This window comes from Aotus nancymaae, unplaced genomic scaffold (assembly GCF_030222135.1).
Source record: "Aotus nancymaae isolate 86718 unplaced genomic scaffold, 86718_ANA_hifiasm-v0.15.2.pri h1tg000053l, whole genome shotgun sequence".
NCBI classification, from domain to species: domain Eukaryota; kingdom Metazoa; phylum Chordata; class Mammalia; order Primates; family Aotidae; genus Aotus; species Aotus nancymaae.
Genome location: NW_026988467.1, coordinates 26,086,956 through 26,110,379, shown reverse-complemented (window position 1 = coordinate 26,110,379; position 23,424 = coordinate 26,086,956). Strand labels below are relative to the sequence as shown.

The following is a 23,424-nucleotide window of genomic DNA, read 5'->3' as shown; positions in this document are numbered from 1 at the left end:
TCAGGCGCCTCAGGTAACACTAGAGCAGATATTTCCACCTCGGGCTGGTCCACTCAGATGCTGGCTGCGGCATTAGGGGCACAAGAGCATTCTCTTAGTAAATGGAGCAGAATGTTCAAGGGGAAAGCAACTCCAGCCCCACAACCGTGTCCCCCTAATTCAGAAAGGATACAACCATACCGTTAGGGGTCCTGTTACCTCCCCTCAGTTACCCACAGCGGTGGTCTTTCACTACCTGGAAATATTGGTCCTAATTCCAGGGAGTTCCTGAGAGTGCTCGGGCTTGGTTTACTGGCAGCACAGCCAAACTATAAACTCATGGTGTCCACCGGGTAGCTGTCCAGCCTGAACAACTCAGAAACTCCCACTTCAGGAAGGGTCAGTGAGCACAGCGGGCCCAATTGAAAGTTGTCGTTCTTGTCTTAGACGGGACTCCTAAGGACCAGACATGTCCTATTTTCATCAGCTCTTGAAAATGGCCAGTGATCCAGTATCTGGTCAGCTGCTCAAACCACTTGACTGACAGTTATAAAGAGAAGCCTCAGTTTGCCTGTCTTGAAATGGCAATAATAACATGGGTGATGGTTCACTGGTATATTAAGGACACATTTCTGTGGAGCTGTGAGCTCTGAAAAGCCATGGTAGCAGCTCATCGGGACATTTGCACATCTGTGTGGGTGCCTTACTCACAGGAGACTGGGTGGAGCAGGTAGCCGACATCATCACTAGGATCCATCATTGGGCTGGGCACAGTGATTCTGCCACCATAACCCATGGGCTCAAAACACAGTCTCCATCTGCCCACCAAGAGGGGACTGTGGTACCTGTCAGTGGTAGCTTCCCATTCCTTGCAGGAAGGAAACACCCTTGCTTAGTACCTGTTACAATATTTGCTGCTTGCTCAAAAAGTACCAGACCCTTAGCCCTGGATTCCTCAGCTCCAGCAGGACCCGCTGTGTGCACAGCATCCACCAGAGTCCATCCCTTTGACCCATGGGACTTGGGGCAGGGAATCCATGCAACTGCACTAATGGGCCTGCTGCCTGCTGCGTGTAGGTGAGAAACTGCTGCACTCCCATCTACATAGTCAAGTCTGCTTTAGGCATCTCTAGCATGTAGTGGGGCTGCTCCTTGCCATCGTCTGCAAGGTTGGAGTTTTTCCATGACAGGCCCCCCAGGGCTGGGGAAGAGACAACGGGAGCTCTCCAAACAGAAGACAGAGCTACAGGAATGGAACTCTCGGCCCCCAAGGATTATTTCTCTGCCTGTCTTTCATCTGCCTCTGCCTCAATCTGCAGAGCAGCCTCCGTTTCTCTCACCACACCCCATGAGGACAAGGAAGGGGATCTCAAGCGGCTGCTTCCAGCTCGGTGACCCCAAAGCCAAGAGTTTCTCCCACTATCTGCAGTGGAAGTCCCAGGGAGGGCTCTGACTGACCCATCTCTGAGCCAATCCCTGTGGCCCAGAGTGCGAATCTGACTTGCCAAGCCTGGGTCATGTGCCTATCCTGGACCGGCTCCGGTGAGAAGAGGTTAAGGAATTGAGAGTTCCCAGGATCACGTGGAGCCATTGAGAAGTTCTCACAAAGGGAAAGAAGGTGATGGTACTAGAAAAGAGGAGGGGAGATCAAGAAGTAGACATTTTATACACCCACACACATGCTCACATGCCTAAAGTCTGTTTCACCTGGTCAATTCCTACTCATCCCTTAAGACTCAGCCCAGCTCTGTGAGCCTGTGGAGTAGCCATCATGAGCAAAGCTCACCTTCCCGAGCTGAAAAAAATTCATGGACAAGAAGTTATCATTGAAATTAAATGGTGGCAGACATGTACAAGGAATATTGCGGGGATTTGATCCCTTTATGAATCTTGTGATAGATGAATGTGTGGAGATGGCGACTAGCAGACAAAAGAACAATATTGGAATGGTGGTAATACGAGGAAATAGTATCATCATGTTAGGAGCCTTGGAACGAGTATAAATAATGGCTGTTCAGCAGCGAAACCCATGTCCTCTCTCCATAGGGCCTGTTTTACTATGATGTAAAAATTAGGTCATGTACATTTTCATATTAGACCTTTTGTTAAATAAACTTTTGTGATAGTCCAAAAAAAAAAAGACTCAGCCCAGCCTCCACCTCTGCCAGAAACCCCCTCCCCGACCACCCTTAGAGCCTGTCAGAAGCCCCTCTTTTGTGTCGCAGTAGCATCCTGCATCACCACCATCACAGCCCCGGGCAGCTGGTGCGAGTGCATCCCTCCCACCGGGCTATGACTCCCAAGGCCAGGGCCCTGTGTCTGGTGCACATCCACTGGCGTAGAGGCGCTCTCAGCAAGAGTGGTTTGTTGAACACTGTCGCACACCTTTCCTGACCTTCCATAGGGTTCACTGGCAGTCTGGACTAGTCATCACCAGTAGGACGGAGAAGAGAGAGGGGACCAAATGGTGTGTGCAGCTGGGCCAACAGCTGACCCAAAGGGCTGTTCTGATCATTCTGCCCAAAGGGCTACCTGGCCAGGACCTCAGTGTCACCAGGAGCTGTCCAAGCTCTTCCTGTCCCTTTGTAATTCCTCTCACCTGTTCTCCATTCCCAAGCAAGCACTGATCTGTTTCTGTCACTGTAGATTGGTTACATTTTCTGGATTTTAATATATGTGGTCACAGCAAGTAAACTATTGAACAAATGGAAGATCCTCTCCTATCTAGCAAGCAGCCACCTGAGACCTGTAACCCACGTCTTCCACAGTCTCATGTGGCCACAAACAAGACCCGCCCTGCAAACCCCTCCACTCTGCAATTACACTTCTGGTTACCAATACTATAGAAAACCTCTCATGTGAGTACAATGAGGCATGCACAGAATGTTTATTACAATATTTTCATAGAGAGAAAAAATGGGAACAACCTATATTTCTATTAGTAGGGGAATGATGAAGGAAGGAAGAAAAGACAGAGGGAGGGAAAGAGAGAGACAGGGAGAGAGGGAGAGGATGCAAGCAATTGAATATGCCTTATGAAAAAGAATGAGATAGCTCTGTATATAATGAAAGATGTCTGTGATTTTAAATGATAAAAAGCCAAATACAAAACAATTCGTATAATACAATACCTTTTGTGTTTTTAAAAACACACAGAGCAAACATACATAGCTAAGCATATGTGTATGTACAGAAGTGCATATTCAAAGCGTCTGTAGGGCTCACATACCACTCTGATAACCGTGTGCTGTGGGGAGATTGAAAGTTGGAGGTGACTGTGGACGGGGTTAGAACGGAGGACTTCCCCTTTATCTGAATTTGTGAATATAAGACAATGAGCATGTCTGCATGCAGCACTGTGTCATTAAAAATAATTTTAAACGAATGGGGAAAAAGTGACTGGATAAGCTTATTGTAACATTGCTGTCATAGCAGAAGATCCAAAACAACCTAAAAATTTGTCTATACGGAGCTAACTAAATACATGACAGTGCCTATGGCAACCAAATTCTAGGCAGCCAGTGAGAGAACAGAGAAGATCCACGTGGGAAGATCAAGTGAAAAGCAACTTGAAAAAAATGCATATTATATGATGCTTTTTTTTTTTTTTTTTTTTAGCTTGAGTCTCGCTCTACACCCAGGCTGGAGTGCAGTGGCGTGATCTCAGCTCACTGCAACCCCTGCCTCCCATGTTCAAGCAATTCTCCTGTCTCAGCCTCCCGAATAGCTGGGACTACAGGCGCACATCACCACACCTGGCTGATTTTTGTATTTTTAGTAGAGACGGGGTTTCACCATATTGGTCAGGCTGGTCACGAACTCCTGACCTCAGGTGATCCACCTGCCTCGGCCTCCCAGAGTGCTGAGATTACAGGCATGAGCCATGGTGCCAGGCCATGATGCCATTTTTAAAGAGAAAAGAAAGAGAAAGGGAAGAGAGAAAGGAAGGAAGGAAAGAAGACAGGCAGGCAGGCAGGGAGGAAGGAAGGGAGAAAAAGAAAACATAAAATATACATTAAAATGCATGCCATATTATAAAGAGTAGGGACTTTGGAATTACACAGAATTGGGTTTGAATCTCTGCAGTGATGGTTACTAATGGGGTGGCCTTGGGTAGATCACTCCATCTCTGAGCCTCAGTTTGCCCGTCTTGAAATTACAATAATAACAGTATCCACATCATGAGGTTCATGGGGGACCGATTGATCTAATATATCTAAAATGCTTGTCACAGCTGATGCAAGAAAATTTATTATTATTGTTATTATTATTATTGTTGTTGTTAATTGCAGTGTTTCATCTGAGAAGTGGATTTGGAGTGAAGGAGAAATAATGCTTTTATTCTTTCTTTAAAGAGCTGTTTTGAAGTATAATTAAAATGCAATAAACTGAACACATTTAAAGTATAAAATTGGATAAGTGTTCACATAGGTAGACACCCATGAAACCATCACCACAATCAACAGAAAGAAGGCATCCATCACCCCCAACAGCTTCCTCCTGTCCCTTTGTGATTCTTCCCTCCCATCCTCCATCCCCAAACAAGTATGATCTGTTTCTGTCACTACAGATTGGTTACAGTTTTAGATTTTAATATATATGAACTCACACGGTGTGTGTGCTTTTTGATCCAGCCCCTTCCACTCAGTGTAATTATTTGAAGATTTAGCCATGTTGATATATGTATCAAGAGTTCATTCATTTTTATTGCTGAGTAGTATTCCATTGTCAGATTTATGTAACTCTGTTGTTAGATGTATTTCTGAGTATTTCATATTTTATGCCATTCTCAATGGTATTTTTTAATTTAAATTTCTGATTTATTATTGCCATTAAGATTATCTTTTTTTAAATGTGTTATGGTGATGAACTACATTGATATTTCATATATATATAGAATATGCATACATATATATAGGCTACACACACACACACACACACACACACACACACACACAGATATATATATGGTTATTCAGGTTATCTGTTTCTTCTTCAATGAGTTTGGGTAGCCTGTGTCTTTCAAGACACTGGCCCATTCCACTGAAGTTATCAAACTTAGGTACATAGAGTTATTCATAGTATTCCCTCATGTCTATGAGCTTGATACTGACATTGATGGATTTGTTCCATCTTTCTCTCTCTCTCTCTCTCTCTCTCTCTCTCTCCCCCCCGCCGAGGATATACTCATTTTACTTCTCTTTTCCAAGAACTAACTTTTGATTTTATTGATTCTATTAATGATCTGTTTTCAGTTTCATAGATTTGTCCCCCAATTTCTATTATTTCTTTCTTCCTGCTTGATTTAGGTTTAATTTGTTCTTCTTTCTCTACTTTTTAAAAGTTATTGATTTTGAGATCTTCTTTTCTAATATATGCATTCAGTGCTATAAATTTCTCTCAAAGGGCCACTTTAGCTGCATCCGACAAATTTTGGTGAGTTGTATTTTCATTTTCATTTAGCTCAACGTAATTTTTTATTTTTCTTAAGACTTTCCTATTAATCCATGGTTTATTTAGAACTGTGTCACTTAATTTCCAAATATTTGGGAATTTTTCTGGCATATTTCTGTTATTAATGTCTAGTTTGATTCCATTAAAATCAGAAAACGTGCTTGGTATAATTTCTGTTTTAAATTTTTTAAGGTTTGTTTTATAACCCCAGGTATGGCCTATCTTGGTGAAAGTTCCATGTGTACTTGAGAAAAATGTGTATTCTGCTATTGTTGGGTGAAATGTTTTATATACATATATACACACACACACACACACACACACACACACACACACCATGGAATACTATGCAGCCATAAAAAAGAATGAAATTATGTCCTTTGCAGGAACATGGGTAGAGCTGGAAGCCATCATCCTTAGAAAACTAATGCAGAAACAGAAAACCAAATACCACATGTTCTCATGTGTAAGCGGGAGCTGAGTGATGAGAACACATTAACACATCAAAGGGAGCAACACACAGTGAGATCTGTTGGAGGGTGGAGAGTGGGAGGGCGGAGAGGATTGGGAAAAGTAACTAAGGGGCACTAAGCTCAATACCTGGGTGACAAAAGAACCTGTATAACAAACCCGCATGACCCAAGTTTACCTATACAACAAACCTGCACATGTACACCTGAACCTAAAATAAAAGTTCAATTGTAAAAATATATATTAAAATGCAGGGAGAGGTTAATAACCCCAGCCCAGCAGCTGCCTGTGACACATTCTTTCTGCTGGGTTCTATGCCCTTGTGCTACCCTGAAGTGAAGGTCCTGGGGTCATGGAGCTGGCCCTGCTGGCTACAGCTTCTGGTAGAGTATGCCAGACCATCTCCACTCTCATCTTGAGAAAATTGCTTTCAATTCTGTGAATTATGGGGAGGTGCATGTGAGATGAGCCAGGTCCTCAGAGCATAGAAAGACAGGCCAAGATGGTCACTTCCTGGCAAGGGCTTGGCTGTGTCTGCCCAGTGTTCTCCCATTGTGCGCACTTGCCCTGTGCACTAACATAGTTTTGAAATGTCTCCAGCTGTTGGTGGCAGGGGCTGCAGCCACATGAAATTATACAGATAAACCCTTAAGCAAAGAGCACTGAGACCTTGCATCTCTGATATTTTGCCACCAGCTCCACCACAGTCCAACAGTTACATTAAATCACTAGAGTCCATAATGAGATACTCTAAGGGCTGAAATAAAGAAAGAGGGAGAAAGGTGGGAGGACCACAAAATGGGCTCTTGTTTGAGAGCCATGTGGTCGTGTTGCTGTCACTTTTGGCAGAAGGAGCATCAGGCAGGTTCTGGGAGGCTCCACCCCATCGTGGCAGAAGAGACACCACCAGCCCCATCAACAGGATGTCAGGTCCACATGCATCCACAGAAACGCAGACAGCTGGTCTGTTGGCCTCTGACCTGCAGGGTACAGATCAGTTTTTTGAAGCAGAAAACATCAGTCCATTCAGCTGTGTGGTGGAGTCAGAGGCTCCATGCCATGCATTAAGCATCTACTATGTGCCAAGCTGGGGCAGGCCCCAGGGATGCTGTAGCAAACAACACAGGCAAGACCTCTCCCCCATGAACAGTGATCATCATCTTTCCCATAAGTAATATATCCCTTGGTGGCTATGGGAGCAGTTCTGTGCTACGTGCTTCACATGCATTTTTTTTTTTTCAATTAATTCTCTCAAACACCCTCTGAAGTGGAATTTTATAGAAAAGGAAACTGAGGCTTACAGGAGTTAAGCATGCTGCCCACTAGAGGCAGCATGTTTATATTTTTTTCAATTTTAAAATTTTAAATACTTTCTAAGAGGCAGCATTAGAGTTTGAACCCAGATCTCCTCTGTCTTCAGAGCCAAACCTGTAGTATCGCAGGGTCCAGCATGTCTCATTCTCTAGAACTGCTCTGTGTGGCACTGGGTGAGTTGTTAAACCTTCTACAATTGGTTAAATAACCCCTGCCGGGGGTACACACTTATGTGAGTTCCAACGGCTCATCAACTCAAGACGAGAGTTCCTAATAATTATTTTCCAAAATCCTCTGTGTCCCTAAACCTGGTCTTCTCCAGTGTTCAGATTTCTACCCCCACATCATTACCTTCCCTCTGACTTCCAATCTAAGCAGCCAGGCATGAAGGTCCTGGAGTCTCCTGCACAGGTCCATAGATGAGGGGAGGGACCAACTGGGGCAAGTGGTGAGCGCTGGAGAGAGTTTAGGCTTTGTTGTCTGACACCCAAGAGGCTAAGCACTGAACTGGTAAGGTGGGAATGGGGAAGGAAACTGTGTGAGAGAAAGCTTAACCAATCTCCCAGTTTGAGAGCCTTAGGCCTCAGTGTCTTATCTGTAAACTGCAAATAATAAGTTCAAATAGTTTATTTAGTAGTGGGGAGTGATGTGATAATGTGGGAAAAAACATGGAGCCCCATCTACAGTCTCTCCCTGAAAAGATAAAACAATATGAACCATTTGGAATTTTTACATGCACATGATAGAAAACCCAATCTGAACTTAAGAAAAGTGGTGCATGAGTTGCAGTAACTGAAAGGATTATGGGGCACTCCCGTTTTTGACCTGACTTCATCTAGTGTGAGCCCCTGTTCTCCCCAGAACCTGGTGTCTCTCTCCCTCTCTCGCATTTCCAATTTCTCTTGTCTGGCTGCCTCTTCAGACCTGCTCACCATTGATAAAGATGAGATGTCTCCTGAAAGAATACACCTGCTCCAGAGGTCAAAAAGAGTTTCCCTGGCAGTCTCAGCATAAGTCCTAGAAGTCGCTTTTATTTCCGCCCTGATTTTTATTATTTTCTTTCTTCAGCTTACTTTGAATTTAATTTGCTCTTCTCTTTCTAATTTCCTAAGGTAGCAACTACAGTCATTAATTTGAGATATTTCTTCTTTTCGAATATAAATTTATGGTGCTATAAATTTTCCTCAAGATACTGCCTTAGTGACATCCCACAAATGTTGATATGCTGTTCTTTCATTTATGTTCAGTTCAATATACTTTCTAGTTTTTCTTTGATCCACAGGTAACTTTAAAAATGTGTTTTTAACTTCCAAACTTGGTGGGTTTTATAGGGAGAGTTCTTGTTTTCATTTCTAATTTAATTCCATTGTGACCAGAACATAGTTTGACAACTTAAATCCTTTTAAATTTATTGAGATTATTTTATGGCCAAGAATGAGGTTTGTTTTGATAAATGTTTAATGTGCACTTGCAAATAATGTATATTTTGCTGTTATTGGATACAGTGGTCTATGAATGTCAATTAGGTGGAGTTGGTTAATACTGCAAGTTTTCTGAGCCTTACAAATTTTCTGTTCACTTTTAAAAATCAATTATTAGGAGAGGAATATCAACATCTCTGACTACACTTACAGATTTGTCTATTTCTCCTTACAGTTTTATTAGTTTTGGTTACATATATTTTGAAACTCTGCAAATAGGAGCATAAAAGCTTAGGATTCTTATGTATTCTTGATGAATTAACCACTTTATCATTAGGAAATGTCCTTCTTTATCTCTGGTTATGTTGTATGCTCTGAGATCTATTTTTTTGGATATTAATATGATCATTCCAGCTTTGTTTTGATTAGCATTTGCATCGCATATCTTTTTCAACCCCTTCTACTTTTAAGCTATTTGTTTCTTTATATTCAAAGTGCATTTTTATAGGTAACATACAGTTGGATCTTGCCTGTTTATCCAATATGACAATCTCTCCCTTTTAATTCAGGTAATTAGACCATTTATATTTAATGTAATTATTAATACAGTTAGATTTAAGTCTCTTATGCTATTCGCTTTCTATGCTTCGAAACTGTTTCTTTTTTTCTTTTTCTGCCATCTTTCAGATTGAGTTTTGTGTGTGCACATGATTCCATTCTATCTTCTTTATTAACTTATTAGAGCCATCTCCTTGTTTTGTTATATTAGTGGTTTGCTTTAGGGTTTATAGTACACATTTTCAACTTATCACAGCCTACCTTCAAGTAATATCATATTATATCACACTATATCTTGATAATATATTATCATATAGCATGAGAACTTTACAACATATACATTCTTTTCTCCCTTCCTGGCCTCTGTGCTATTTTTTCTGATACATTTTACTTCTACATTTGTTATAAATCCCACAACACATTGTCATAGCTTTTAATTTACAACCAGGTAATTATCTTCTAAAGATCTTCTAAATAATCAGAAAAAAAAACCTTTTGTTATTTACCCATGCAGTTACTATTTCCTGTGATTTTCATTCTTTGTGTAAATACATATTTTCATCTGGTATTATTTCCTTCTGCCTGAAGAATTCCCTTTAACATTTCTCATAGTGTAGGATGAATTTGTCAAGAACGTGTTATTCAAAGTTTTGCACTCAGACACCCAACACCACAATTTCCCAGGAATAATGCCCTCCAAAAAATCAAAGTGAACCAACATTTCCTGTCAACCTGGTGGGGAGACAGTGTATGAATACCACAGAGCCACTAGCCAGACACTCTTTGGTCTAGTATTCAAGGTCCTTCTAGACCTGGTCCTGACCATTCCTCAACCCACATCTCATATGCTTACTATCCCTAGAAACCATCTGCTGTTTCCTGCCTCCATCCTTTGACACACACTGTGCTTTTGTTCTTCTAAACATGTCTCTCCCCAGCTCATCCGATGAGCAAACTCCTATTCATCCATCAAAAGCCCAAGCAGAGGCCACAGTCTCTGAAAAATACTGACTTCCCTCCTCCAGTTCCAATTCCTGTAGAATAAATCTTCTTTCTACTGCTTCTGACCATGTAACTTCTTACACAGGAGTCATTATCAACTAGATTGTAATTTATTTATTTGAATGAATGTCTGTCCCATGCACAAGTATAGAATGCTGTAAGGAGGTCAGTACAGACCTTGTCCAAGGCTTGAGCCATTAACTCACACTGGAACACGTCATTTCCAATCCTAGTAAACTGGGGGGTCTGTGGACACAACCAAGCATGTGCCCCATCACTCCCCTGGCTTGAAGTGTGTACCCCTTTGAGATGCAGCACTCCCCAAGGGCAGAGACTAGAACCTCATCTTCTTTGCCTCAGTAGTGTCATGGCCAGCAGAGGTTGCCATTTAGCAGGTGTACAGGAACCAGGAGGTGAAGTGTATCATGGATCCAGGAAGGGGAAATTTTCTCTGCTTCTGTGTGAAACTCAGCACTACTCTGGTAATTAGAGGATAGGCACCTCAGAGAGCATCAGAACCCAGATCCCTTGGCATGGACACTGCCATCCTCATCCCTGCTGGGCCACCACCAGTAGGGCACCTCCAGGCAGCTCTGGAGGCTCCTTGAGTAGGGATCACTGAAACAGCCAGGGGAAGACAGCACGGCCTCCACCCGGTGACTGTAGCTGGTGGGTTGGTTTGTGAACCCACAGGAGCCACCCCAGGGACTCCCAGCCAGGTGGTTTGCCAAGGGATGGCTGTTCTCCCGGGTGCAGGAGGACTGTAGGGTTGTGCAGACCAGCCTTCCTGTGACCTGCTGCATTTCCGTGCACTGGCTGTTGTGATCACCAGCCACAGCAGCCCCCCAGCTGGGTGCACATGTTCCCCTGTGTGCCCCTCCCAAAAGGCCTCTGCAGCCCAGAGTCAAGCTCTAACTCAGGAAGAAAACCTGGCCCATTTTGATCCCTATCACATCTCCAGCCCTGGAGCTATCAGAGTCTGTGAATGGCACAACAGCAGCTGGGTCCAGAGCTGCTTGCGCAGAAACATGCTGCCCCCCACCTACTCAGATCTGTGCCGGGGACATGAAGAGCTCCGCTCACTTGATCTTTTTCTTCTAAGAAATCAGTGTGTTTTTTCCAGAGCCAAGCAGTGTGAAAAGTACAATGTTTGCAGGTATCAGAGGTATAAAAACCAACCTCAGATTCTGCAGGTTTTATTTGTCTCACCCATGGTCACCTGCTGCCCCTCTCCTCCAGGGTCACCAGGGATGGGCCATGCACAAAGCCCTGTGCTTCAGTCCCCAGCACAAACAAAGGAACAGTGTTTTCTTTTATTTTCTTTGTTTTTTCCTCCTCTTTCTCTTCCTGTTTCCCTCGTCCTCCCTTGCTGCCTATAATCTCTGAGAACAGAAAAACACGATTTCAGAATGGTGTTGCCTTCCTTTAATCAGAGCCGAATCTCCAAAGGAGGTTAGATTTCCAAAGGAGGCAGATAAGGAAGATACTGACCATAATTAACATTGCTTTGCAGAAAACAGGAATTATTCTAGGGTGTGGGTTTCTTTTTAAGGAACTTCAACATGGGAGACACTGGGAGGCCAGTCATGGATTAGCAGATACCCCAGCAGGAACAGCAAGAATTCAGAGGAAAGTGGGGTGCCAAGCTGAGAGATGAGAGGATGAGCCTTGAGGCAGGATTGAGGGGCCCCCGTGACAAAAGCAGGAGCCCTGGATTCCCTCTACCAGGACAACAGGATGTTCAGGCCATTAGAGGAAAGAAGAGGGGGAAAGTGGTGCCTGGATCAGTTCTGCCAAGTTTGCAAAACTGTTTCTAGTTTCAAATCTCTCCTAATCTTCTGTGCGTACCCAACCCATCATACTGTGTTAGTGAAAATAGTCTTCTGAATCCCAGAAAGTTAGAAAGTTTTGAGAGAGGATACCTGGTGACCAGAGGGAGGACACTTTGGGGAAGAATCAGGAAATAAGGGCGGGGCTGGGCAGAACCAGTAAGAAGCTGTTACAGTCCTCGGCCAGTGATAGTGGGGATGCCTGGAGGGGAGAAGGAGGCAGCTCCATTACAAGGCAGCAGGCGGAATCAGTGAGACTTTGTGGCCCTGGCCATGTGGAACGGGACTCATGAGAAATACGTATGTGGCAAGGTCAACATCTAGACATGAACTGGGTTCCAAAGCTGATGTTTCTGAGGCAGACTTGAGTCCTCAGTGACAGCGCAGACAAGGAGAGGGCTGGGAGCAGAAGAGGAAAGATGTCGGAGTTTTCCACCCCACTCTCCTCCTGCACATTCTGTATGGGGCCTCTTCTGCCCTGACGTGATTCACCCAGTATCTTAACGCCCAACCCACCCCTCCCCAGCCTCTTGGAAGAGCACTGAACTTGGAGTTCAGCAGAAGGACAGAAATATATATTTTTTTTTAGTTGGAGTCTCTCTCTGTTGCCCAGGCTGGAGTGCAGTGTCGTGGTCTCAGCTCACTACAACCTCCACCTACCAGGTTCAAGCGATTCTCCTGCCTCAGCCTCCCAAGTAGCTGGGATTACAGGCGCACACAACCACGCCTGGCTAATTTTTTTGTATTTTTAGTAGAGATGGGGTTTCACCATGTTGGCCAGGCTGATCTCAAACTCCTGACCTCGTGATCCACCCACCTCAGCCTCCCAAAGCTGTTTCTTGCTGCCCCATCTGCATAGCACACTCACAGTATCCATCCTGTGAACTGAGAATTCTAGGTGTGGACGAGGCCAGCAAGATCCAAAGTGAGCACAAGGCAGGAGTGTTCTGTGTAGGACCAAGTGAGTGGGGGTGCTGACCGCCCCTGAAAGGCCACGCTTCCTGTCTGAACCAGAAAGATCTTCAAATGCAGAAAGAGGCAATGGTGTTCTAAGAAATATAAACGACCGAGGAACCCAATCACGTCCTTTCTTACTTGCATATCTACCCCGCACTAACCAACTACTTGCACTGCAAATGATGATGAGAGAAAGGAAGAGACAAGGCCTCATGGTTTCTTTCCTCCCAGTCTTTCCTTACTCACTCGTGAGCCACAGGTAGAGCACGCTGGCAGAATGCGCGTATCGAGAAGTGAAATAAAAGCACTCGATTTGGTGCAGAATTTCCACTCTTACAAAAAGAACGAAATACCTGTGCATGAATGACCTATGAATACAAATTGCATAATTTCAGTGATTCTGTTTGTCGTTGAACGCTCCTATCATTTGCAATTAAAACTGGCGTTGCATAACATAAAAATGAATGGTAAAGTTCATGCTAATAATTTAAAGTTCTAAATTTTTACTTAGAACAACATTAAATAGTATATAAAAAATAACATGGCAAGACAAGGGAGACTTCGACAGAAAAGACAAGACTTCATATTAAAGTATGTTTCATGGTGTTTTTTCCCCAGCTTTTTAAACAAGGGCATCACATATCCATCTTTCCCTGGATCCTACAAATTATGTAACTGGTCCTGCAGGGAGAAGTGAACGCACTTCTCCAGGGCAGGGAGACCGTGTCCACGTTACGTAACTCCTCAGTAACGGGATGTGCTAATTAAGCAGGGAACTTCAGGACACGGTGCTGCAGGAAGTTTTAATTACCTCTCCTCTGAAGGTTGGGAGAAGGTGTGGGGGTGGGGGGTGGAATCCTGCCGGGGAGTGGAGCCCAGGCCCCTCAGAGGTGGAGGTGAGGATGGGGGTAAGTGCGGAGGGAGGAGGAGAGGCTGAGGTCACCCAGCCTGTGCCCTTGCCTGTGCTATCACTATGTCTGAGTCCTCACATGTATCGCATGCCTGGGGGACATGTGGACTGTCACCCCTCTGACAGATGAGGACAGTAGGGCCTGAGTGATGAGGAGACTGGTCCAGGCCCCATAGCCAAGGAGGGCAGAGCTATATGGTCACCACGGGGACAGAGATGTCATCGCTGCCCTCCAGGCCCCGAGTACAGTGGGAGACAGATGATGGCAGCACAGTGGGATCTGATGGGGTAGGCACAGGCAATGTGGGAGCCACAGGGACCCCTAGCCCAACCTGGAGGGTCAGGGAGCTCCCCAAGGAGGTGCTGTCTACACTGGGGCCTGCGGGAGGGCAGAGGCATAGATAGATACAGACATAGACGTAAATCCTCCTGCTGCCGCTTAGTAAGTACCCGGGTTGATGGGAGGAGCACATCCACAGCCCTCACACACACAGTGGGTGCTAGTAAACCTCTCCTGACAGAGACCAGCAAACTCTGTAAGTTACAGCCAACGCAGAATCAACAATGAAAGAAGCTTCTGCGTGAATCCTTGATCAGAGCAGCCTCTGGCCCCAGCCCCACTCCTCAGAGGTCCCAGAAGGGCCTGGAGCCCACCTCAACCTAGGTCTCCTAACGTCATTTGTGTAGTTTTTGCACAGACAGACTTTACACCCATTATTTAGAACAAATCTTCCAGGCTGTTCAAATTTCACATAAAAACTTCTCCCCTAGAGGAATGGCCGCACTCAGCAAAGGTCACACATAAAACACGCCGCACTGGACGGGGAAGGAGGCGAGGGCTGGATGAAGCCACAGCTGCCCTTCGTTAGGGGAATCACAGCGCCTCCTTTCAAGGAGCTTCTCAGGGCTGCAGAGCCCCGATGACCGCACTTTCCCCGCAGCGGCCCTGCTTCTTACAGCAAGGGTGTGAGCTCCTGTACTGAGCGCTGCCTCCTCTGGGGCCCTGCAACATGAGAGGATCATTACCCCCACTGAAGGGATGGAGACACAGGCTGAGAGGCGCAGGGACCTGCCCAGGGTCACACACAGCAGGAAGGGGTGGGCTGGGCTTTGAACCCAGTGTCCCTGGCTATAAGGCCCCTTCTCCTTGTCCCACTCTCCTGCTCCCAGGGAATGCGGGAAGATTACAGCGGGGTAGGTGAGCACAGAAATCAGCCCAGTCCAGCCCCAGGCTCCCAGGCTTTAGGTTCAACCCACTCTTCTGCTCATTTACATATATTTGCATGCCAAGGTTCCAGAAACCTCAAGTATAGGCAATAAAATTGATTAATTACTGCAACCGACCAGTGGGCACTTAGCTGCAGGATGCCCTTCATCAAGGTAAGAAATGGAACAGATTCTGAAAATGATCTGCTTCATCGCCTCCCAGCTCAGTAGAGCTGAGAGGCTCAATCCCACCACCATCAGCACCTTCCAATCATAAGTTTGGTGCTCAGAGGGAAAGATCTCCCAGGCTCAGTTTTCTGGGAGAACAGATTAGATACAAATATAGATGGCATAGGCTGGGCGCGGTGGCTCACACCTGCAATGCCAGCACTTTGGGAAGCCAAGGCAGGTGGATCATCTGAGGTCAGGAGTTTGAGACCAACCTGGCCAGCATGGTGAAACCCCTTTCTCTACTAAAAATACAAAAAGGCAGGGCACGGTGGCTCACGCCTGTAATCCCAACACTTTGGAGGCCGAGGCAGGAGGATCACCTGAGATCAGGAGTTCAAGACCAGCCTGGACAGCATGGTGAAACCTCTTCTCTACTAAAAATACATAGAAAATTAGCCAGGCATGGTAGCAGGTGCCTGTAATCTCAGCTATTGAACCCAGGAGGTGAAGGTTGCAGTGAGCTGATACTGCACTCCAGCCTTGGAGTGAGACTCCATCTTAAAATATATATATATACACACATATATATGTGTGTGTATATATGTATATATAAATCTACATATATATGTGTATGTAAACAGAGTCACCTGTCCCATTCTTGCAGATCAGGCCACTGGTGCTGAGCCTAAATTTGCGCCCATGTGACCCACCCACCACTCTGGCTCCTGGCTCTTCCCTCAATGAAGAGCTAACATGTAAAGTGATCTGGACACCCACACAGCGGCTTAACCCAGCCCAGCACAGCTTGATCCTTGGCCAGAGGGGTCCATCTCCCTCTAGGGCAGAGTCGGGCACTAGGACGCAGGAACTGATGGGGCTGCTCGGCTCACCTCGACCCACTTCAGTTCACCCACACGAGCAAGAGGAGTCCAGTCTGCTCCTCTTCTGGAGGAGAGGCCAGTCAGGGACGGGGTGGAAGGTAGGAACGCCTACCAGGAAGGAGGCTCAGTGGTGCCTTGGAAGAAGGAATGATCCCGTTCTCAGGGGTAGAGAGGATGCCTGGGGCCAGAGGTGGCAAATAAGACTGCTCAGAGTTATCCCAACCCTGCCGCTGACCATGGGGAGACTTCGGAAAATCACTCAATGTCTCAGGGCCTCAGTTTCTCCATCCATGAAATGGGCTGATGAAGCCCCTCTGTGTGATTGGTGCGGGGCAGTGTTGAGACTCACAAAGGGCACTCACCTCCCAGCACGGCCCTTGGCACAGGTCAGGGCAAAATATATTAATTCCCTTCCCTCCCTCCATCCTTGGGCCTAGGGGATGAGCAGGATTTCTCTGGATGGAGAAGATCTGGGAAAGGCACTCCAGGCGCAGGGAACAGCCTGTGTAAAGACCTGGGAACCGGGAGCATGTGAAAGTGCTTGGAGCGTCAGGATGTGGGGGTGACATCCAGGTCTGGTCTGGAGGCAGTGGGCCCTGGATACCACCACCCAGCATGGTGGTGTGAGGGCACTGGGAGCCCTGGCAGGCAGAGCTAGCCTCCCGCAGAGACTCTTCACCCTCCTTTGGGGCCCAGTCTCTGCCTGGGGAGAGAGTGCAGCTGCCCAGCCGCCTGGGACCCCCCCAGCCAGGCAGGGGCAGAGAAATGGAACCAACGAAAACACATCAGAAACAATCATCAGAAAGACGAGGCCCAGCCCAGCCAAACCCCAGCCCTGAGCACTTGGAATGATTTGCTGCTGAAACCCAGCACCAGAACGTTAGGGCAGTTTAGAAGGGTCTGGCACGGTTTTATTCTGACATAAAGGGCTGGATCTCATTAGGTTCACTTCAAATGCCAACTGGGGAATAAAGAAGGCCAAGTCTCCTGATGAGCCTGGGCACCGGCACCAGCCCAGAGAGCATGTGGGGGAGCAGCTGGAGGCGCATTGTGGGGACACAGGAGGCAGGGATCTCAGCTCTGCCCCGTGAGCTGTGTGGCGTGGGGCACATTGCCTAACCTCTCTGTGCCCACGCTCCTTCTACAGGACAGGGTTGATGCACATGGATCTCATGCAGGGCAGCAGCACGGACTGAAGGAGGCAGCTCAGAGGCGGCCCCAGCTTCCTCACACCCGGGCTTCACTCTGTCTCCTGTTCCCCGGATGTTCATTCATTCTTCTCTCCCATTCCCCCACCACCTGCTCAGGACCTGCGCCCTCATTCATCAGCCATGGAATTATTCCCCATCAGCCCCGAGCTACCCTTTCTCGGTGCCTTTATTCCCCGCCCAGCCCTCCCTCAGCCCCCAACCCCTACCTGTGCATGACTCTGGTCTCTGCTGTGAGCAGCTACGATCGATCCCTCCTGTGCCAGCGAAGGGGGCTGGGTGATTTAAAGAACCCAGCGTGACTTCATTTAGGCCTCAAGTCCCCCAGGTCCCTGCCCAGCTTCCTCTTCCCAGGTCACTCAGGGGCAGGTCATTATTGGGTAGACCCTGGGGGAGTCCAGAGCCACCCATCAGAGGGGAGCCTGCCACCTCTCAGTAGTGTCTGTGTGACCTGGGCCAGATCAACTGTCCTCGCTCTGCCCAGGAAGTCCTTTCACCTCTGGGCATGGGGAGTTGTCTGAGCCTCCCTGTGGCTCTGGGCTGGGAGAAGGCTCTGCCTCTGGCCAGTTTTCAGGGAACAGAGGTCGTTATCCATCATGCTTCTCACGACCTTGTTTGTATCTGTATCTGTATCTATCTATGCCTATATCTATCTATATCTATCTCTATATATAGAGAAAGAGAGATGGAGGGAGGGGAGGGAATGAATATATTTTGCCCTGACCTGTGCCAAGGGCCGTGCTGGGAGGTGAGTGTCCTCTGTGAGTCCCAACACAGCCCCGCACCAATCATACAGAGGGGCTTCATCACCCCATTTCACAGATGGAGAGACTGAGGCCCTGAGACATTGAGTGATTTCCCATAGTCAGCGGCAGGGCTGGGATGACTCTGAGCAGACTTATGCCACCTCTGGCCCCGGGCATCCTCTCTACCCCTGAGAACGGGATCTTTCTTTCTCCTTCTCCCAGGGCCACAACTTTGTGAGCTGCTACTGCTCACCCCATGTCACAGATGAGGAAACTGAGGCTCACAGAGGTGCAGAGACCTGTCCAAGGCCCCGCAGCCCCTGAAGGAGCCAGGCTGGCCCGGGTGTCCGACTCTGGGGCTCAGAGGCCTCGTCTGTGTCTCCCACACTGGACAAGTTTCTCTGCCACTTTCATGCTTTTCACTGTTCCACTCACACCTTATACAATGTTGACTCACTCTTCCCTTTAAACTGATTTGAAATGGGCCCCCCATTTTCCATTTGTCTCACTCTGAGCAACAATATCCGTGAAATCAAGGCTTCAATGCGCTAATTGCTGGTGGGCTTTTTCCTGATACTATTAAAATACACACATGACTGGGAAAGTAGGAAATATAAAATGTTGGTGCATGCACAACCCATGGTCACCTCGTATCACAGTGAGTACACCCCACTCCCTGGGCAGCTCTGGCTGCTGTTGGAGAAGTGGCAGGAGCCGGGAGAAGGCAGCATCCTGGGTGGACATGGCCTGGCCTCTCCCAGCCCAGCCCGGCCCACAGCAGGGCCGGTTCCTCTCCCTCCTGGGGAGGCCCCATCCACACCCAGTGCTCCCAGGTGGGGTCCGGGCAAAGGAAACTCCACGGCAGCTGAAGGGGCCAGCTGAGCACAGGCCCGTGCGGGAAGTCCCGTCAGGGGGATCCAGGGCTGTGATGACCCCAAGGGATCTGAGAATGGGATGCAGGTTGGGGTGCTCACCACGTGCCTCTCCTTCTCCCTGGCACCAAGGGGTGGGATTCCAGGCTCTGCACCACCCCGGGGAAAGAAGCCAAAAGGTGGCTTCTGTTCAGGTGCCAAGAGTCCTACCAGGAACAAAGAGGAAACTGCAAGGGAAAATCTGACAATAAGAAAAGGGAACAGAACCTTCCAGAAAGGCAGCCAAATCTGAACCAGCCCTGGCAACCATGGCAGGGTGGATAACAGGCAGAGAAGCTTCCGGGAAGGAGTAGGGGCTGCGGAGAAGGGTATGGGTGGGTCCAGACACGGCACCAACCTGGGTGGGGACACCAATCCAAGTCCCCTGAAGAGGACATGGGGGAACGAGAGGTTTTCCACTTGGGAAGAGAAGCATCAGGGGCCTCGTGGGGCAGACAGGCCCAGGTTCAAGTCCCAGTCCTTCCCCATACTACTGCAAGGGCTTTCTCTCTGAGCTCATTTTCCCCCATCTGGAGGATGGGATCAAATAGAACCTGCGTCCTGAAGCCGTTGTGAAGATCAGCAGTGTTTAGCGTGCAGCTTCGCCTTGAACAGCGAGGGCACCCAGCCCATGCTCTGCACTTTGCACACATCCCCTCATTTCACAGTCTCCCCCAGTGAGGAGAATTATTCTCCCCATCTCCCAGGGAAGCAAACTGAGTCTCAGAGCTGCAGTCACATGACCACAGCCACAGGGCACGCCAGGGACAGAGCCCACTCACACCAGGGCTTTGGATGGCAGAGTCCGCAGTCTCTCCAAGGTGCCTGTGTTGGGGTTCCTCCGACACCTCTGCACAGTGTCTCTAGTACCCCCTTACCCACCAGGCTGCAGCGATTAGAGCTCGCAAACAATTATATTCTGATTTGAGGACAAAGGACTTAGCCATTTGCAAATAGGAACAAGAGAAGATAGGGCACAGGATGGTGCCTCCTGGGCTTGCCCCTCCTCAGCCCCCACTTCACTCTCAACACACAGGTCTTGGCTGCTGCTCCCTGAATTACAAAGACTCTACACGTACAAAAGCCAGGGAAAGCAGAGGTGACCCTCACACAGACACCCCAGAGTCATATGTGGAGAATGACCAAACTGGAGAAGGGTGTTGTCTTCTCTGACACCACAGACCAGTGGTTTGTCCTAAAAGCGAGGTCATTGCCAACCTTGGGAGTTTTGGGGAAGAGGAGGTTAAAGGGTCGGATGCTACTGACATCCCTAAAGGGTCAGTAGGTACCCAAGAAGCACCAAGAAACAATACATGCTTCCTGGGTACCTACTATGTGCTAGGGGCTTTACCTGCTGAGAGCTCAAGAGAGGACCAAGGCTGTCCTGACCCAAATCCCCAGATATTACATCCCCGTGGGCAGAGCAGCCCCTCCCTACACCAGCATACCTGCTGCCAACTGACCTCTGGTAGCTGAGCTTCCAAGCCACGAGGCAGCTCTGAAGAGGAGGCAGGTGCATCCTCAGTTAGCAGGAAGCCCCTGAGAAGCTCCTGTCTCCTCCCCTATTAATTGCATTTGCATCTAGAACAGATGGGGTGCTGGGACTTTCCCCCCATCTTTCACAGAGCTTTGAGCCAGAACATAGCCATATAATTAAAAGAAGAGAAATGCAAAATAATCCTCTTAGTGAGACTTAACTAGCCTCCCTCCCTTGTAAATCTATTAATGAACTGTAATTGCAAAGACAGACCCTTTATTGAAACCTGGTAATCAATTCACTCTGGAGCAAAGAGGTTCCCAAGACCTAAAGATGATAAGAAGTATATATTAATTAGCTTAGTTCTTTATCTGTATAAAAATCAAGCAAACAAAAATATTGGCTGCAAAGCAATTTGCCATCTGCCAATAGATTCTGGCTGCCCTGGGGAGATGCTGGTTTCCTTTTTCCTGAAATTTGTTTATAATCTTCTGTTACTCAAACCTAGAGCAGAGAGAGATGTGGAAATTATATGAAGAGAACGGATTTCATGAGGACCTGGAGCAGACATGGGAAGAATTGGGACGAGTGAGCAGCAGGAACTTGGATTGCAAGACCCCACGATGCCAGCCCTCCCTTGCTGGGAGCTTGTCGACAGAGCCCTTTCTGAATCAGCCCTTCACAGGAAGAACATGATCTACAGGATAGCAGGTGCCCGAGGATAGCTGTTCCAGAAGATTCCATCTAGGTCGGGCTCCCTAGAAGCAGAGCCTGAGATGGAGACGAGTGGGGATGTGTGGGATTGTGGAGGGCACAGGCTCATGAGAACAGGAGTGAGGGAAGCAGCAGAGGCCAGACAAGAAGCCAGGCCAGGGCATGGGCTCCAGGCGAGTTCAGCCCCAGCCTGAGCCCACGGGGACCTCTGGAACGTTATATGTGGCACCACACGGCTGTCCTGCGCTGAGCAGTGAGATGGATTTTTTTGCACCCTGTGTCATTAGCTGAAGGTCACCATGCAGGGAGAGTTTCGCCTTTGCTCTTAGCCTTTGCAAGGTGAGTCTGCAGTCAGTGCTCTTGAGCTGAGGTTAATACTCACTGCAGCCAGAGAATGGGTGCCCTGGCCAGTGAAGGGGATCGGGGTAGGTACCAGCTGTCACGCCTGTGACCTCATTTGGAGATAGGGCCTTCACAGGGGCAATCAATTTAAAATGAGGTCATTGGGGTGGGCCCCAATTCAATATAACTTGTAAAAAGGAGAAACCCGGACGCAGAGACACACATACCAAGAGAACGTCATGTGAAGACGAGGGTAACACTTCTACAAGCCAAGGAACGCCGAGGATCGCCAGCAACCCCCGAGAAGCTAGGGGAAGACATGGAAGGTATTCTTCCCACAGCCCTCTGAAGGAACCCACATTGCTGGCACCTTGATTCGGGACTCCCAGCCTCCAGAACTGTGAGGGAACATAATACATTCGGTCCTTTAAGCCCTTAGGTTTGGGACACTTCGTTATAGCAGCTCTAGCAAACTAATACAAAGCCCATCTCTGACTCCAGCCACCACCACCATCTGCTGATTCTGCCCACCCACCGGAAACCTCACCTCTGATGACAGCCTCCTTATTTCCCTGGAGAAACCCTCTTAATCCTAGGGGGTCCTGCAGAAATCACCCTGCCCCAGATGGAGGGGTAGCCAGAAGCCCAGACCTGGCCAATCAGAGCATTGCTTCTCCAGCCACAGTGATTGGTTCAGGGATGAGCACATGACCCAATCTGAACCAATGAGGCTGGATTCCAGCTCTGTCTGAGGAATTCACAGGGTGTGAGCGTGGGACCATGGGGCCATCTAGAGGAGGGAGGCTGTCTGTGTGTGAGGCTGGCGTGGTGGAGACCAGAGCGAAGAATAGAGATCTGATGATATCATTTAATTAACTATAAGGCTTTCATTTCCCCCATCGTCCTGATTTCTGTAAATATATTTCATCCAATGTGTAACTGTAAACTGTTTCAGATCAATTTTGGGACTTATAAATTTAAATACTACAAAAAAAATAGGTTGATTCAGACTGCAGCCCAGGGCGACCTTGAATTAGGAAGTGACACTATGTTATTAAACAAAATTATAGCAATCATTTATTAAAAGTGAGTTACATACTATAAGTGCCAGGCATTAATGCATTTGTTTTATACGCATTACCTTAAACCTCATAACCACAACCCTTCCTATGATGTGGAGCCTGTGATTTCCTCATTTTTCAGTTGAAGAAACTAGTGTTACCTTCATCCAGCCATTCCTCTACCATAATACCAAAAAATAAAAAAATTAAAAAAGCACACAAAAAGAAAACTACAGACCAATATCCTTTGTTTCTTTCTTCTGCCTTCCTGTGGGTTATGTGAATAGTTTTTTTAGACTTCAATTTTGGCTTATCTATACTGGTTTTGAGTATATCTCTTTGTATGGTGTCTCTAGTAGTTATTCTCAGTTACATTATATTAATATATACATAACATCACAGTCTATCAGTGTCATCATTTTGCCAATTTGAGTGAAGTATAGAAACCTTGCCTCCCTTTGCCCTCCTCATTAATAATATAAAATTCTTAATTATTTCTCCTTCATACGTTTAGAACCACATCAGAAAGTGCTATTATTTTTTCAACCATCAAATACAATTTAGAAAACTTAAAAGGAGAATAAACCTCCATTATATTTACTCTTATTTTTGCTTACTGTGTTCTTTCTTCTTCCTGGTGTTCTATAATTCCTTCTTTTACTGTTTCTTCTCCATTTAGAGAATGTTTTAGCCATTCTTTTGGGGTACGTTTCTGCTAGCAACAAATTATCTTAGTTTTCCTTCATCTGAAAATGTCAATTTCCTCTTCATTTATGAAGGATATTTTCCCTGGATATAGGATTCTGGGTTGA

General features: G+C 47.0%; 1 pseudogene; it reads left to right on the top strand.

Moving 5' to 3' along the window:
* Window positions 1-1,750: 1,750 nt before the first annotated feature.
* LOC110567807 (small nuclear ribonucleoprotein G-like) lies at window positions 1,751-1,982 on the top strand (annotated as a pseudogene).
* The last annotated feature ends 21,442 nt before the right edge of the window (window positions 1,983-23,424 follow it).